We start from the raw sequence: 9,117 nt of genomic DNA, 5'->3' as shown, positions 1-9,117 counted from the left end.
AAAAAAAAAAATAAAGGGGCCACAGATTTCGTCACAAACATTCTAAAATTCTGCAGTTCATAAAAGTGAAAAGTGTTGCTCTGTGCTTTCAAATGTCCTGTTTAGAGAAGGGGCAAAGAATAACAGATTCCACTGCCTTAAATTTTTTTACATTGCAGTGAATTTGAACTTTGAGCAGGGCAACAGAGAGAAGCAGCCTCTTCCACCCAGCAGAGTATTTCTTCACTCTGTGGTCATGGTGCTGTATATCTAAAGAAACCTCTAAGGGGAAGTCATTTTGGTTGCAGAAAGGTGGGCATTTCATAGTGACTGCCTTCATGTTATTTATTGGAAGGAATAATAACTATGTAGCATTCCATTTTAAAGTATCTATCCTTGCTGGTTTTATAGGATTTTGAGGTTCTAGTGAGCTTTTTAAAGGAATAATGCCTTAACCCATTTCAATACAGGGAGGATCTGAAAGATGACAATAAGTTCTAGGAAAAGGGGCCAGGAACTGCATTCTAGCCCGGTTTAGGGTCTTGTGTGTTACTGCAGTAACTGCATTTATAATATGTCCCATGAAAGAACCATTGGTCTACAGACTTGAGATAGAAAAATATGTGGTAATACTTGAAAACTGTCATAAAACCCGCATCATTCCTTGCCCTTCCCTTCTCTCATCCCTCGTCTATTATAGAGCTTTGTACTACAGTGGTGGAAATGACTCCAAAGCAACAAATGTAGACCATGGGGAAGGAGACTGGGGTTTGAGCGTGGTGAGTCATCAGGATTCCAGTGGGAAGAACATTCTCAGAAGCAGCCCTTGTTTTGCATATGTAGGAAATGATTATCTGAGAATGCTCTGAATTTGATGTTTGTTGTAACCTGGTTGGGCTCACACATCGGTGTCCCACAAAAAAATACTTCTGTGCAGGGGAAATCTGGGTAGAGCATGATCCTAATTCTAACATACAGCCAAAAAAGTAGTGAAGCCCTAGGTACCCGTGGCATCGTGCTGTCTACTGCCAAGAACACAGGAGCTAAGTGTGAGACATATGTGCTGACTCACCAAACACTGCTCCAGATAGGGAGATGGAGGCTATGTAAATACAGGGTGACATTTAGTAACAAGACATAGTGTTAAATTTCTTTCCTTTACACTTAGCAAGACTTTACAAAAGCAATCACTAAGCAGTAGTTGAAAAGCAAGTTGAGTCTCAGAAGCATGTGCCCAAGGACCCAGCACAGCCTAAAAGGACAGATGTTCAACCAAGATTCTCCAGGCATATAACCACGTATGGCTGCATCTCCTGGCCTGAACACATCAATTTCTTGGATTCTTTCTGCAAATTTCATGACTCCCAAAGTTTCTTAATCTGTAGCCTATGGATTCATGCATGCCATCAAATTGGTTCTTTAAAAGGTCCTGGTACACTATATTCCTGAAATGGCATAAGATTTTGGATTCTGTCTATGTGGTCCTTACAAGATGCCCATACATGCTGTCAACTTCATCAGTGAATAATGCATGTTACCAGCTTCTCTTGCCTTCATTCATTTACTTTCATTTCCAGAAAGATCTGGCAAAGTAAGCTGGCTTCCAGTGATTTCTTTTTACTGGAAGACATTTTCTCCTTCTGCATCTAGGGGAGGCTGAGGTAAGTGAATATTGAACATCCTATAGGAGCAGCCAGTCTTCAGCTCTCAGTGGCCCCCTCATTCTAACTGACATGAACGGAGCTTGCTGATCATCCTAGGTGACCCCACTTGACTGCCCAGCCCCACAGAGGCTTTTCATGTGATACTATTGCTCTCACAGTGGGTCATACCAGGTGGTCTTCTAGGAATGGATGTGACTCAGCAGCCAAGAAGCAAGAAAATTTGACCTCGGTGGCATACTTTTCTAAACTCTCCAGACAGGTTTCATTTTTGTCTAAACTTGGTTGCCTGCATAATGATGTCTTCACCTTGCCTTCTTTGTCAAGGCAGGAACCTGTTTTCAATTAGGGAAGTTGATCTGTAGTCCCTAATTATACACCTGATGCCTGGTTTCTGATGAGGGTCGTGCTGTCAATCAGACCTGAGATACTGTACCTGAGACTCATATTCAAGGGCCATGAGGAACTGTGACTCCTCTGCAGGTTTCAGCTGTGTCTGTATTGGTTTGTGTCCTTTAGACAACAGGCCTTCCACAGGTCTCGTTTTTCCCCTCTAGTTCCTATCAAAACTGACATGCTTGATTTTCAGATACCTGCTGTTATATATTCATACTGGCATCTGTTGTGTTTGGCATGCTGTGGTTTTCCATGGAGTTCTCAATGGATTTGGAATATTTTTTAGAGAATGGAAAGCAGGAAGGGACAAGAAATTGGGATTCATAAAGAACCTTATTGGTAAACACGGTGGACTTGCCATTTTAATTTTATGAATGAAGTCATATGACTAGAAATTAAGCATGTTTATTTTAATAAAGCAAAGATTAGGGCCAGGAAGCCCAGAATCCAGATGTTTCACACGCAGTGTTCTGGGATTCTTCCAAGGGCCTTTGCTATTGGAATTATGGTTTGCATTCTGTTGGGTCAAACAACTTCGCTTCCATTAGAGTGGCAAGACCCTGTAGCAATTGAAACAGATCAGGGCAAAACAAGCTGCATATTACAGCAATCCTTCTCTGGACATTGACATACAAGTTATATGCATGCCATGTGATGTTGTTCTTGCAGTATTCATGAATCTGATCTCATTAGTGTATAGAAAGCTTCCCCACATGTCTGTCTACGGGTGCTAAGTTTTACAAAGCTCAGCATGCTTTAATGGACATGACAGAGATACAAGACGGGTCTCTAGATCACCTGAATGCATTAAAAATGTATAATATGGTGACCATCATGAGCACCCAGGGATTGCTGAAGGTTGTACCAGCTTTATCAGCAGCAGTATAGCCCCACATTCAATGTTGCCTGAACAAGTGTCTTTTCCTATAGTTTCATCAAAAGATACAAGTTAGATGTAGTGATGATATGGACACTGGAGAGGATCACTTATCTAGCACTGGAAAACTAGACTGGAGGAGTTGGTCTACCTTCAGTCCATGGGTCCTCCTTAGTGGAGGAGGATGCCTTGGGCTAACCAGGAGTGTGGTATGGGAGGAACCTGGTGCCTCTTCTTGCTCAATTGCCCACATCAAGAACAGGGAGGACTGATGGCAAGTGAGATGCAGCTTTCCTTATCTCTGCGGTTTATGTGTGCTTAATAATCTCTATGAAATTATCTCTGTAATAAACTCAGAGCCTCTAATATTCCCCAAGATACAGTAGGAAGCACCAGCCGTTTGCAGTTGAGATGAGAGTGCAAAGTCAGGCTCAGATGTTGATATCCTCTCCCTTCATTTTAGGAATCACATTTTGTCCCACCAAAATTTTCTCCTTCATTCATACTTTAATGTGAGGATGAAGGGACTCATTGTGTGGGACTCTGCCTGGTGCCCTTCTTTACTACAGATCTCCAGGGATTCTCACTTTGTGGTGGAGCATCTTTCCCTATGGCAAGCTCAGAAATGTATCTTTCTGCAAAACTATGAGACGCATGACCCATGGTTACTCTCAGTGCTCTTAATGTGCCTGGCATCCTGCTCTGGCTGATTAAACCTCAGTAGTGTCAAGGTTACCATTGTCTCCTCCCCTTAGTGGACAACTAGCTGGCCATTGGGGATGTAAGCTGATGTTGTTTATTCTCAGGAAATTATGGCTACACACTGTGGTCACCTGTTGGTTTATGGGACTCTGTTGTCAAGCCATCATTGGAGAAATTGAGGGCATTCCATTCCCAGTGAATAACACTGCTTCTCTCTGCCAAACACTCCTGGGATGGGTGTCAGGGCTCTGATTTCCTGCAACAGTATTCTCATTCAAGATATTGAGGTCTTAAGTCCTGGTGTATTCTTCTCTCTATACACTACTTCATTGTATTTCCTGTTTTTCTATGAAACCATAGTTGTGTCTATTGATCTGTCAGGCTACATTCAAAGGAGAGTAGTAGACCTCTTCTACTGTGGATGCATTTAATGTAAACATTTCCCAGACAGGGTCCATGTGGTTTGTGATCACTGCTTTCCTGGGACACAGGCCTATTTACTTTTCAGTTCTGGTTTCTTTTCAACCTTCCTTTCCCTCCACTTATTCCAATTCTTCTCTCTCTTCCTCCATTACTAGGACTGCAGTTTGATTGAACAGAATGTGGATACCAAGTGGTCATTGCCTGTGTTTAAGTGATGAATTTCTCAACATGTGCTATCACACGAGTTAGGTAGCAATCCTGTTGCTCTGGGCCATGGAAGAGTTGTAGGTGAGGATCTGTGGTACTTCTTCAGCTAAATTGTGCAACTCTGAACTGACAATCTCTCTAAAATTAACACTGTTGATGACCTACCACAAAGTGGACTTGCATTTCAGTTCATGCTGATCCAATGATTCTGCAAGCCTGATGTGCCTGTGTCATTGCCACATCTTGATTTGGGGCACTGTTAGAGGTTCACAGCCCTTGCTGGTGCAGGCTCATGGCTACTTTGGGAGTTTACAGAAGGCACTGATACTTCAAGATTTTAAAATCTAATTATTTAGATGGGTTTATAAAAAAAAGTCATTTCTGTATATTCAAGATTAAGGGACTGAACATGATGATGGCCTTCCTGGTGGGAAATATGTGTGTCAAATAACAAGACACAGAGACATACATGTGTGTCTCTTCTGTAGGTCTTTGGTAAAACTATTTGTCAGCTTGTATGGATTTGACTTTCACCTCTTTATTTTCTCTGGCTTAAATGGAGAAGCCTGGAAACCTGAGAGAAATACGGTGCCCTTTTGAGCTCTGCCAGCTTCTGCACTCACCATGGCACCATGGGCATCCTCAGGGTACCAGAGATGAGCTTTGCAGATTTCACAGAGCTCCACCATGTCAGCGAGATCGGGCTAGGTGGTTCTTGGGCTACCAATATCAAATTGTGAATAACCAGATTTGGATCATTGACTACTCACTCCCCTCATTCACGTGCTTCCTTGCTCATCAATTTGTCATTAGACAGAAATTCCCTTCTGGAGGCTGGAAAGAAACTAGATTTTCCTTCTGAATACTTAGAAGGAGAGGACTACAAGGATGAAATTGTTGCCAACCGTAGAGGCCCACACCAAAATCCTCAAAATTTAAACTGTGTGTAGGGAAGAGAGGCAGTGTCAATCACACTAGTTGTGAGGATCTCTGTCCATTTCTTTCTGCACAATCCTGAACTGTACTATTGGCTGAGGGGTGATGTGTTCCCCAGGGTATTGAAGAGAGAGACTTAGGGAGTGGAATCCATTGGGCATTTTGTGTCACACTCTAGGTGCCACTGTTGCTGAGTGAGTCCTCCCTCTCTGTGACAATAGAACTTATGTGTGCAAGTTTGCTGTTGCTTCCTGGCTATGTATTGGAAGTTGCTGCTGGGGTCAGCCCAATCCTGGGTCACAGCCTCCTTTACCTGACAAGGAATAGTAGTGTGGGGCAGGGAGTTGGTTTGCCTGATGTAAATGTAAGCACTCTGGTAAGTAACAGTCTTTGTCAATGTGATGGAAACTGATACTAACATATAATTGCATTCAATTTTTAACAAGACAATAGTCACATAGAAATTGATTACAGTGTCTGATAAGTAACTTCAGTCTGCCCTGTGGTATGATCATGAGATGCAATATCTTAATTTCGCCCCTCCAGAAAACATTTACAAGGGCCAGACAAACAGCTCAGTGGAGTAAAGCATCTGCAAGCAGGCTCAGTGGCCAGGGGTTCGATCCCTGGTCCTGCTGTGCTGGCCCCATCCTTGGGTCATGTTGAGATGGTAATTAAGACTGGGTGTGGTATCACATGGCTGTGATCCAAGTTATTAGGAGGCTGTAAACAGCAGAATCACTGAGTCCAATCTAGTAGTGAGACCCTCAACACCCTATAGAACCTGCCCTAAAATGGGGGGGGGGAAGAGAAAACATGTACAAAGTGCTTCCAACACATATTTTGATTTTCCTTTAAAAATGGTGTTGTTTGGGCTGGCCAGAGAGTTCAGGGGAATAAATAACCTGATTAGGCTGTCAAAGGAACTGGACTTCAATCCCAGTTTGCCGTACTGGCCGCACTCCAGGGGTGAGGTGAGATAAATTGAGACTAAGCATGGTGGCATGCATCTATAATCCCAGTGTTTGAGAGGCCAAAACCAGAAGGATCACTGAGTCCCATCTGTGTAGTGAGGCCCTGTAGACCCTGAACTAAATATATCTTTTAAAAAGAAATTAAACAAAATAGTTTGAATTAAAAAACTAAGTTCTCCATGGAGTATCATTTTCCTACAAGAACCAATTTTTGCTTATTCATTTACAGAGATGGATATCCTTAGTTCAATAAACATGAAGTATCAAAGGAAGGGATGTGTATTTGAAAGCAGACACATAAAGATTCTGACCTTGGTGTCAGCGATGATTGGTGACATTGGGCCCATAGGATGCCTTTCCAAAACAGGTTCAGAGGACATTGGAGGAACCAGGATCATTTTCTAGGATTTAAAGCTATGTTTTCAATGTGTCTCTTTTTGAGGGGAGTTGTAAATATTTTGTCGTGTCACTGAGAACTTGTTGAAGTAGTTTGGTCAGTTGCCAAGCTGATCCCCTGAGATTCTACTGACACTGATTGGAGTTGGGAGTCCTCTTGTGTTCTTTCCAAGGATTTCTGAAGCTCTATATTTGACTTATGTAGCATACAGCCTCAAAATTGAGGACAACAGTAAGAATTCTTCTCAGACTTGCTGAGCTTAGGTATTTCTTTGTACCTAAGAATAGGTATAATAGGTAAAATTATAATCAAAGCATCTATTACAAAGCATCTAAAATAGACAGCCATAATTATGCATTGATTACAAACAGCTGTCCAGGAGGAAATGATTGTTTTAAATTTTCCTCTTGGAGATGTTTGTGTCTTTGATGGTGTCTTCCTTTTTCAGGGAGAACTCTTCTCAAATGTCACTTTCCCTAGTCTCAGTCGTTGCTCAGAGAAGGGAGCCAGGTCAGGTCTAGGGCTGTGCCCGTACTTCACCAGCTGGTAAGAAGCATCCAGGAGCACAGCTGTGAGAACTCTTGGGGGAAATTCCCTCCACATTTCAGGATATCCAATACAAGACAGGGTTCCCTATGAGTTGCTCAACCATGATCTTAGCTAGTACCCAAAGTGCTGCTGTTTGAGTCTATATAAAAAAGTAAAATTATAATCAAAGCATCTATTACAAATATGTTCACAACTAGACAGTCATTGCTGCCTCAAGTAAAATTTCTATTTACAGAATCAGTACTCATGCAGAAATCTTTGTATAAACTACATTTGCTTTCTTGTAGAAATCCAGTGAGTTTTTAGAAATTGGGAAAAGATCTGGCACCTGGCACACTGTGATAGTTACTTTCCAATGGAGAGGACATTGAGGGTCAGAGATAGCGTTTAGTTACTGTGATGGTTGACACATTGTCCCAACATGATATGCCAAAAGCTTGGCTAGATCTTCTTGGCAATTCAGTGGCCATGTACTGAGGCCTGTGCCTGATGGTGGGGAAGGCCAGCCATAGATTGACTTAGAGGAAAAAGTGTATTTAAAGGGGTTCAGGAAGGCTTCTTGGAGTCCCCCTTCCTTGAAGGTGTTCCGACCTTTGACACAACCTCACAGCCATGCCACTTCACAGGAGCTCTGATCTTCAATGTTGACATACTGTCTTCAGTCAGTGTAAAAGAGAGGCTTGATATATGCCACAACCACTGCTTCTTCCTCTTGTCTCTGCCACCATGAACTGCTGCCTTGTGCCCTGGAGTAAGCCAAATGCAAACTAAAACCTCCACTAACTGTGAGCTAAGTAAACCTTTGAGCTAAAAAAATTCTTCCTCACATCTCTCTATACCTGTGCTGACTTTTAAAAAACTTGCTATGTTTTCAAAGAAATGAGAGATACAGGGAGGGTCTCCTGCTCGCCTGAACACATTGAATAAAATATGGCATAATATGGGGCCAGGATGAGCAGCTGTGGATTGCTGAATGTTGTGTCATCTTTATCAGCCACAGTATAGCTCCACGTTCACTGTTGCCTGAACAAGTGACATGGCCTATAACTTCAGCGAAAGATACAAGTTAGATGTAGTACTGATTTGGACACTGGAGGAGATCATTTATGTAACACTGGAAAACTAGACTGTATCAACTAGCCTGCCCTAAATCCTTAGTCCTACCACTGCTGCTTAGTGGAGGTGGTGGTCTTTGACTAGCACAAATGTGGTATGAGAGGAACCTGGCAGCATCCTCTTGATCAACTGTGCACTTCTGATGCCAAGAAAAGGAAAGACACATGGCAAATGAGACCTAGTGTTTCATGATTATGATTTCTATACATTTAAAAATCTCTATTAAATTTCTTCTTTAAGAAACTTGTACAACCTCAAATATTTCCCAATACATAGTAGAAAGAATATGGCTATTGCACTTGACATGGAGTACATAGTCTATCCCAGACTTTGATATCCTGATCCCTCCTGGATGGAATCATATTAATTTCCAGCAACTGGGATCCCACATTCCTAGTTCAGAGTGAGGATGATGGAACTTGTGTGGGATGGTGCCTAGGGCACATTTTTTACTACAGTCCTCCAGGGATATTACCCTTAGGGTGGAGGATCTTTACCTATGGCTTTTGCGCACGTTTTTCTGCACAAATGTGTGTTCCATGATCCCTTGCTACCCTCACTGCTATCACTACTCCTGGCATTCTGCTCTGGTAAGTTAACTAAATAAACCTCAGCAGGTGTCAGGGCAGCCCCTGTCCCATCCCCTTATATGACAATGAGCTGGCCATTAGAGAATCAAAAGTGACTTTGTTCTCAGAACAGAATTGCCTCAATCTGGGCTGTACTGTGGTTTTGTGGTACTCTGATATGAAGCCACCATGGGGGAGGTGTTGTCTCTTCTGATCCAAGCAATTAGTACAATGATTTTGGCCTCCATCTTCCCCTGGGATTTTGGCAGGGTTCAGGACTCAGGGCTCTGTTTCCTAGGACTGAGAACTTACACATTATATTCAGGTCTTG

General features: G+C 42.4%; 1 pseudogene; it reads right to left on the bottom strand.

Annotated features, from left to right (window-relative positions):
- LOC101564731 overlaps window positions 1-4,934 on the bottom strand; it is a 19,562-nt pseudogene extending 14,628 nt beyond the window's left edge.
- Window positions 4,935-9,117: the final 4,183 nt, after the last annotated feature.

This window comes from Octodon degus, unplaced genomic scaffold (genome assembly GCF_000260255.1).
Source record: "Octodon degus isolate 3935 unplaced genomic scaffold, OctDeg1.0 scaffold00079, whole genome shotgun sequence".
NCBI classification, from domain to species: Eukaryota; Metazoa; Chordata; class Mammalia; order Rodentia; family Octodontidae; genus Octodon; species Octodon degus.
The sequence above is the reverse complement of the archived record's forward strand: the minus strand, read 5'-3'. Positions and strand labels throughout refer to the sequence as shown.